General features: G+C 41.7%; 1 non-coding gene across 1 annotated transcript; it reads right to left on the bottom strand.

Annotated features, from left to right (window-relative positions):
* Positions 1 to 347: 347 nt before the first annotated feature.
* On the bottom strand, positions 348 to 420 carry TRNAG-CCC (transfer RNA glycine (anticodon CCC)). The gene has a single exon. It is a non-coding gene; the product is annotated as a tRNA-Gly (tRNA).
* Positions 421 to 9,565: the final 9,145 nt, after the last annotated feature.

Below are 9,565 nucleotides of genomic sequence, written 5' to 3' on the forward strand. Positions count from 1 at the left end.
ATAGGTGAAATAGCAAAGTTTGATGGTGAGGACACTGCCTCGGGATCCAGAGCACCTGAGTCCAAAGCCTGGCTCCACCAGGCCCTCTGCATAAAATTGGCCACTGACTCAACCTCTGTGAGCCTTGGTTTCAGCATCTATAAAATGAAACTAATGATACCGTTTGCTTCTTAGAGGGATTAAGGGGATTAAATCATCTCATACATGCAAAGTATTGAGAGCACTGCCTTGCTCATAGTAAGCACTCAGTAAACTTTTTTTTTTAAGTATTTTTATTTGGTTGCGGCAGGTGGGCTCCTTAGTTGTGGCTTGTGAACTCTTAGTTGTGGCATGCATGTGGGATCTAGTTCCCTGACCAGGGATCGAACCTGGGCCCCCTGCATTGGGAGCGCAGAGTCTTAACCACTGGACCACCAGGGAAGTCCCAACTTTTGTTATTACTACTACTACTACTAGTACTATGGTTTACTCTCATACTGAGGAATCCTAAACCTTCAAGTACAAATTGCTTCATATAGGGATTTAGCACTCGAGTGTTAAACCCTTGCATTTGCAAGGATCTTACTGTGCACTAAGCAGTTAGCCTTCTCAGTCCCATTTGCTCCTCTCCAAAATCCTGTTGTCTGGGCATATTTTACTATTCCCCATATTGCGGCTGGGAAACCCGAAGCTCAGAGAGGTCAGATGCTTTTACCAAGGTCTCAGCTTAAATGTCACATCCTCAGAGAGAGATGCTTCAAACCACCCAATATAAAGCAGCCACCCACTCCTTCTTTACATTTACTCTAAACTTATTGCCTGTATCTTATTTACTATTCTCTGCAATTTTTTGTATATTTCTATTTATGATTTTGCTTGTTTTCTGCCACCTCCCAGCTAGAATACAAGTTCTCTAAGAACAGGAGCCCTTTCTGTCTCGCCACAGAACCACCCCCTAGAAGCTGTTTTGCTGCAGGCCTTCGGTAAACATTTGTGAAAGGGAAAAATGAAGGACACCAGGAGGTATAACAGGATAGAAGAGCTATTCTGTGGGAGCACCTGAAGGAGGTGGCTTTGCATTCTAGAGCCGTCCCTGATTTCATGACCTTGGGCAACTGACTTCCTGTCTCTAATTAGTGAAATGAGAATATCTCTACATCCTCTTTGCTGTGGTGAGGAAAAATGAAATAAAGTTTATAGATCACCTAGCATAGTGCCTGCAAATCATGAGGGCTCAGTAAATATTGGGTCCTACTCATCTGAGGAGACAGGATTTGTGGGGTTTGGTTTAGAATCCTTCCTGCCATGGTCTTTGCATATAGAGCAAATTATGAATAATAACTGATGAGCACAGAGAAGTTCAATAAACCAAAAATCAACTTCTTTTTGCTCCATTTAGCTACTTCAACTTTGACAGTTATCTTTCTTATTTTTAATTTTTATTGGGATATAGTTGATTTATAGTGTTGTGTAAGTTTCAGGCATACAGCAAAGTGCATCAGTTATACATATACATATATCCACTCTTTTTTAGAGTCTTTTCCCATATAGGCCATTACAGAGTATTGAGTAGAGTTCCCTGTGCTATACAGTATGTCCTTATTAGTTATCTATTTCATATGTTGGGATTGACAGTTATCTTTTAATTGGAGAACTGAACAGAACTTTCTCATTATTTTTCTTCCAGACTAAATGTTCCTTTTTAAACGAAGTCTCTCAATTCCACCTCAAAGGCAACCATTTTCTTTCTTTCCACAAGCCCAGGGAATGTATGAAAAGGAATCCTAAGATGTTAAACTTAGTGGAATGGCAGGGAGGGCTTTGAGGTTGCCCAATGTGACTCCTTCCTATGTCCGGGAAACTGAGGCCCAGAGAAGGGAAGGGATCAACCTCAGGATGACACAGTAGGCAAGCCAGGACTTGAGCCCAGGTCTCTTGAATTCACTTTTTGCCTCATTTCACTGACACTTCTAGAGAAAAACCAAAACCAAAGAAAAACAAATACAGACCACAAACTGTGTGTCTTCCCCTCATCAACCTTGCATTCTTCGTAACCACTCCCAGAGGAAGAAGGATGACAGTTACAGGAATAGAGTGATACTTCCCCACTTTAAATTTCCACCCAGGGACTCCTTTTTCTAATATGTTTATGTAAAAGATTAGGCTATGCTTTGCTCTAATTGGCCATTTTTTCACTGAGAAAGAGAGCTACATCAGTGTTGGATTAGCTCAGACTGAAGCAGGAAGGCCCACTGATAGATGTATGTTTTAATCTGTCAGTATCAATGAAGAAAGAAAACTGTCACTAACTTTTTGTTCCAACCTCACCATTTAGCCACGGATTTTTGAGAGAGGACTTCATTTACTAAACAAACTGCTCAGTGGCGTCAAAACTCGTCTTTTAAGAGGACTTCTTAATCAATCCTTGATTCCCCAAGAAAACAACACAGCTGTTCCCTTGCAGCTCGTCTCTCAGCAGGAGCTGCAAAATCATATTTAATCAACTCTGCTTAAAAGCCACCCAATTTCCTCTAGGGCTCTGGCATGCTTCCCCAGGCCAAGATGGCCGCTGCTGACAGCTCAACGGCAACAACCCAGGCGGAGTGATCTTCCATTTTGCAGAGCACTTCCTCATGTGCCGGGCCCTCCATTGGGTACCTTATATTCAAGATTTCATTTAATCCACCTTGCAGTCCCCTGAAATAGAGATGATTGTCGTATTTAAAGACAAAGAAACTGAGGCTTAGAAGTGAGCGGATTGGGATTCAGACAAGTACTGTCAACTTCCAAAATCTGAGTGTCTTCCAATCTTCAGTCTGGCTTTGTATTACATTGACAGGTACCAGAGACTTATACAGGGGGATGAGTATGAGTCCATCTGACCAGCATAATCAAAGCTGGCAACAAAGAGTCCCTGCCAAATGTTACAGGTCTTAAACTCCCTTAAGCTCACAGCTTTGTCTCCCTATGATGACACTTTCTGTTAGAATGTGAGTGCCCTTGGGGACTTCCCTGGAGGTCCAGTGGTTAAGACTCTGTGCTTCCACTGCAGGGGCCACTGGATTCGATCCCTGGTCAGTGTAAATGAGATTCCTGCATCCTCCATGCTGTGCCATGCGGCCAAAAAAAAAGAGTGTGAATGCCTTCATGTCATCTTTTATCCAACAATCCTTGATGACTACCATATACAATTCATTCTCCAAAATGAGGTGGAGGGGTACAGAGATGAAATGGATATAGATCTTGCCTTCAAGAAGCTCAAAGTCTAGGAATAGAGATATAATAGCAACATAAATCATTCTAATGAGAGGTAGACAATGATATCTGTTATGAGTGGGCCAAAATATTATATTATGGGAGTCTGAGGAAAAAAAAAAGTCTATTCCAGCCAAGGCGTAAGATTAGGCTATAGGAAGAGTGCAAGAGTCAGGATAATTAGCACTAGCTGCTGTGACATAAAGCCCCCAAACACAGAGGCTTAACATAACGAGAATGTCTTCCTCATATTCTGTTGGGGTTCCTCAGGGTTCTCTTCTAAGTGGTGACTAAAGACACAGGTGTCTTGTTTCATGTGGCTCTATCCTTTGACAGCTCTATGTTTCTGGCCATATGACCAAAGAGAGAGAGAGAAAGAGTGGAGAATCAATGAAAGGTTGAGAAGCCACGCCTGGAAGTGCCTTAATCCATTTCATTCACATCACAAGGGACAGACTCAGTAGCATGGCCCTAACCCCAACCCTAACTTCAAAGGATCCTGGGAAATATGTTTTATTCTGTATGCCTTGAACAGCAGAAGTTTCATTGAGCACATAATATTATTTCTGTTACAAAGGATATTGACACAGCTACTGTGGAATGGTTTTAATTGAGCAAATTGAGAGACAAGCAGGACGTAGATAGCATAGGGGATGTTAGAGGAACACTGATTCAAAGGATATTTGGTTTGGAAAGATAGTTGATATCAGATATGAAAAGGCCTTGAGTGACAAGGCACATTTCCCAAAATGTGTTTTCCTCAGTGTTAGTGATTATAATGTTAAGAATGATTTGTGTGGTCAGACAGATTTGGGAAAAGCTGGGTTACCAAACTGTAATTGTTTTGGTCCCTGTAGGAGCTCTTGAGATTTTTGGAAAGAGTCATGATATGTCAATTATAATAAACCTTTTGACTACAAAACCTCTTTTTTCACAGACTATTTTGTCAGATTAAAGTTTTGTGAAACATGCTTTACATAAGGAATCTTAGGCAGTGGAGAGCCATTAAGTAGCAGAGAAAAACAGAACTGCTTTTAAAAGTATAAGCTTGCCAGAATTGATCGATTGGTAATAGCTGGCAGCAATGCTGTTGGGAGAAGAATCACAAAACCTCATCTGAATTCATCTGGGAAAGTGCAATGATTGATTAATAATATCTTCTATGGGTTAAAGAATGTGGAGTTGTCACCACGACAACTAATTAATAATCTAATTAATTTTATGTGTCAACTTAGCTAGGCTATGGTGCCCAGTTGCTTGGTCAAACAATAGTTTCGATGTTGGCTGAAGGTACTTTGTAGATGTGGTGAACATTTACTATCAGGGACTTTAAATATAAAGGAGATTACCCTTGACAATGTGTCTCATTCAATCAATTGAAGACCATAAGAGTAAAACTAAAGTTTACCTGAGAAAAGAGAATTCTGCCTCAAGACTGCAACATATAAATCCAGCCTGAGTTTCCAGCATGCTGGTCTCTGTATAGATTTTGGACTTAAGGTTGCAATGTCAACTCTTACCTGAATTTCCATACTGCTATCCTGCCCTACAAATCTTAGATTCACTAGCCCTCACAATCATGTGAGCCAATTTTATGTATCATCTGTCTATCTATCATCTATCTATCTATCTATCTATCTATCTATCTATCTCTCCTACTGGTTCTCTTTCTCTGGAGAACCCTGACTGATAAAACGTGTGACAATAGCTTGAAGATCTTTGACTTCCTTGTTTTAAGTAAAGGTGGCAAGTTGGGTAAAAATGAGTGCTTGGGTATTTGGAAGTCAACTCCTAAATAGGGAAGGAATTCAAGAAGAGAAAGAGATGAGTTTTGATTTGGAGTTTTGTATTTCAGATGTCTGAAGAGCAACTAATGGACATCCATTAGAAGCGCATTCATGCAGGGATAAAGAGAAGCCAACATTATTTCCAGTGTGTAAAAATATTTGGTGAGAAGGGCATATCTCCTTTAGAATCTTTTGAGAGATACACCTGTCTGTCCCTAACAGTTTCCTGCGGCTGAAATCTGGGAGAAATATCTCCAATGACATGGGGACAAAGAGCTACTTTGTCCTGAAAGGAGGGAGGCGTCTTTTGGGGCTAAATGTCCAAGGCACACGTGAGTGTGTGAGTTAAAGAAGAATGAACATAGAGAAAGGAGGAGAGGAATGCCATTAGGGAAAGCTGGATGGAGCTGTCACTGGGCATGACTAAGGCATGACTAAGACCTCCAAGGTGATGGATGAAGGTCTCACCACTAGGAGAATGGAGTAATTATTAATGCATGTGTTCATGGTGAGCCACTTGGTTCTGAGAACCACAGCGGAAGCTCTTTATTGTAAGAGCTCAACCATCATATACTGATTCCCACAATGCTGCAGGCACTCACCAGGCCTTGAAGTCAGACAGGGGAAGACAAATTCAGCCTTGTTCTGGATCAGTCTCCCCTGTGTTCTAACAGCACCCTCAGCTAACTCTGTCTCACCATTCACAGGTGTCATGAGGTAGCTTTGTTCTTACCTTCATTCAACAAAGATCTATTGAGTGCCTACAATGAGTCACGCACTGGTCTTCTCATGGTAAACATCTCAGGGAACAAAAATGGCAACATTCCTTGCTCTCACAGAGCTAGCATTTTAGGGCGGATGGCAGAAAATAGCATGAAAAACATTTCAACTATATGATGAGTAATGACACGTTAAGCCCAAATAAAATAAAGCATCTGTGTCAGTCGGGGGAGGCAGGCTATGATGGAGTAATCAACAACTCTGGGATCTCAGTGGCTTCTCCCACAAGCCTCATGCCCATCATGGGCCGAGAGAGACCTCTGCTCCCACACGCCCACTGTCTTCCTCACTCTAGAACCCAGGCTGATGAAGCGACTAATGTCTGTAATATTGCTGGTAACCTTGGCATAAGGAAAAAAGAGATTCCCCCCTCCGCACCCCCCGCCCCACCCCAGTGTCACCTGGGTAATGCAATAATACAGCCTGGAAGTGACACAGATTATTTCCGCACGTAACTCTTTGGACTGAACTGATTACTTGGACTGACCCAAAATATGGAGTCCACAAGTACAGTCCAATCATGTGTCCAGACTGAGGGGAAACCTATAAATTTGGCAAGTGACAGTAGAGCTGTTTAGGTCATAGTAAGAAATCTGGCTTTTCCTATGAGCAAAGTGAGAAGCCATTATCGGGGTGTGAACAGAGAGTGAGTGTAGGAGGAAACAGATGTTTGTTGAGATCGTGGCTTGCTACTTGCCTTGTATGTGTTGGGTCCTTTGAACTGGGATAATAAAACCTACCTTACTGGGTTGATATGAAGAGTAAATGACATATATGTATAATGTTGGGTATGGAAAAGTTTTTGTAAACGGATAGTAATATACTGAATTTTCTATATATATATTTGTTTTTCTTAAAACTAAGCATTAATTTCATCAAAAGCAAAAACCAAGTATTATTCGTCATTGAATTCCCAAGGCCTAATAAGGTTTGACCCACTTTATCCTCTTAATATGTGTGCTTAATTCTCCAAAGGATGGCTGAGAGTAGGAGCAAGATGCAGATGACATCTGTGTATGTGTCTTTCTCCTAAGAATTCACATTTTGTCAAAAAAAAAGGAGAGCTGTCCCCTTGAATATGAAAGGTCAGGATAGCAATTCATAAGCCATAGTTAATGTGAGCTCCTGGCATCCCAGCTGCCAAGTCTGGGAGAGCCATGTTCTCTGTGGCCTCATGGCTTGGGGGACTGTTTTGGAATAGGATTATCTGTCAGCTTCTATTTCTGAGATAAGATATGACCTACCCGTGGCTGACACATCTGTCAGCCCCACAGAGTCTTTGTTCAAAGAGAAATGTAGCCTAGCAGCAGTTGCAATGCATAGAGATAGAATTACAAGAATCCTGAAAAATCTTGTTCTGAGTATGTGTCATTATTATGAATAGAGGCGCCACGGTCCGGGGTCCACCTTAAAGCACAACGGAGAAGTTAGGAATATTTTGTATACTCCTCTGCATGTGTCTCCTCTTACTGCATAGTCTCTTTTCCACACTCCTCTCATCTTGATCTGGCAGTAATTTAACTTTGGCCCATCTCGTCAGCTCTTTTCCCTGCTCCCTTCCTTGTGTTTTCTCCAGAGGCATTCATCTTTCATGTTATTGAGCACATTCGGTTAGCAGCTGTGAATTTAGAGAGAGTAGCATATCATAGCTATGATGACCATACTTCTTGGTTTGCTCAGGACCATCATGGCTTTTGCCTAATGTCCAGGTGTAATTATTAATAGTGTCCCCTTTTGCTTTCAGTGTTTTCTCAGTTTGAAAAATATGTGGGTTGGGCTTCCCTGGTGGCGCAGTGGTTGAGAGTCCGCCTGCCAATGCGGGGGACACGGGTTCGTGCCCCGGTCTGGGAGGATCTCACATGCCGCGGAGCGGCTGGGCCCGTAAGCCTGCGTGTCCGGAGCCTGTGCTCAACAACGGGAGAGGCCACAACTGTGAGAGGCCCGTGTGCCGCCAAAAAAAAAAATATATATATATATATGGGTTCATTCATCATAGCAGAACTTTATCCCTTTCTAAAGGATCACAAAAAGGTCGGGAACTATCAAGCCTCTCCAACAGAGTGATCTTAGAGTTAGTTTAAAGATTCATATAATATTAGAGCTGGGGGGAGGGGGGAGGGTTGGTGGCCACCAACCAGCATAAACTTCTGAGGCTCAGGGTGGGCAGTGAATTGTCCACTCTGCTGCCAAGTCATCTGGAGCTTGACCTCCCCATCAAGTTCAGATGTCACATTCTTCCCTTTTGAGAGAGGCAAAATGTTATGATAAAACACCCAGCCTCTGGTCTCTGATGATCCTGGGTTCAAAATTTGACTTTGTCAATTAATCTATGACAGTTGCTTCTTAATTTCAAGTTCTTAATAAGAATAGTAATATATAACTTAGCCAGATTGACTTAGCCACATTTAGTCACATAATATGTGCAAACTGTTTAATGTCATTTATTGATAATAATTTAGAGCATCAATTAATATTATTAATAAAGTAAAAATTTACTTTCCATATCACTGCAAGTATCCATACCTGACACCCAGCAGACAGTATGCATTGGTGGACTCGAACTGTTGAAATAACCATAAGCAAACTCTTCATCTTGGATCTTGAGATAGATATATATATATATATATATATATATATATATAAATATATATATATATCATAAATTGGTCCTCCAAATATTTTATTTTGATTAAGATAAGAGAAATCTTGGGTGTGGGGGGAAAAAAAGAGAAATATGAACACAGCCCAGATATTAGAATGAATGGTAAGATATTGCCCTGACTTGAGTTCTGAATTTACATAATAAATAAGTGGACCGGCTCCCGTCCCATTACAGAACAAGCAAGATATAAAAATTATGCAAGCAGTCTTGGAGAAATTAGCACCATTTTTTTCCGTGTGTCTTAAGAGTTTATTGGGCACATAAGAACAGATTGCCGTGAGTATGAGTGATAACAGGGGTAAAGCTGCTACCTCAACAAGTGAAAAGGAATCCAACCAAGTCCAATTGTTCATAAAAACAGTTGAATGGAATCTGCTGAGTGGGATCACAGTCGGGTACACTGAGCACAGGCCCTCACAAAGGTGTGGTGGGACATGCTCTGGGGTGTCCTACACAGTGTGGCAGCAGGGGAATGGCCCCGTCACCTGCCACCTGGTTAAGATTTGAGATGCAAATGGATACACTTAACTCACAGCCACTCTAGCCCAAAGCAAAGCTTTTCACTCCCTGGTCCTGCCTCTTTGTCATTTTTCCCCCTCTGAGTATGTCCTTGAGGTTCAGCCCCGCTTGATACCCCAGGGGCAAGAGCACACATGGGGTTTGCCCCTAAGTGCTAAAGACATTACCTCAAATTTGGGCTTAACCTGTTGGGGGCCCATAATTGCCTAGGGAGTTGAAATTTGCATTAGAGAAATGCGAAGAACCATTGGAGACAGACATCAAATTATGGTCTTTAGACCATGTGGGTTAAAATACCTTGGAAACCGTCGAAAATGCTGATTTCTGGGTCTTATCTTTGACCTATCTAATTAAGCCATTGGGAAATGGGATCTGAAGATACATAAGCTCACAGGCTATTTCAATCCTCAAGAACGTTTGGAAACCACTCCGTTAGTGGCTCTACAAACAGTTCAAGGAAAATTACCTTTATCAAGATCCAATAATGGTAGCCACCACTACCTCCCTCTGACCAGTGAGAAAACTAAGGATCACAGAAATTACAACTGGCAGAAGAAGCAAAGGGTTTGGTTACAGAAGAGAG

Source organism: Phocoena phocoena, chromosome 6 (assembly GCF_963924675.1).
Source record: "Phocoena phocoena chromosome 6, mPhoPho1.1, whole genome shotgun sequence".
NCBI lineage: Eukaryota > Metazoa > Chordata > Mammalia > Artiodactyla > Phocoenidae > Phocoena > Phocoena phocoena.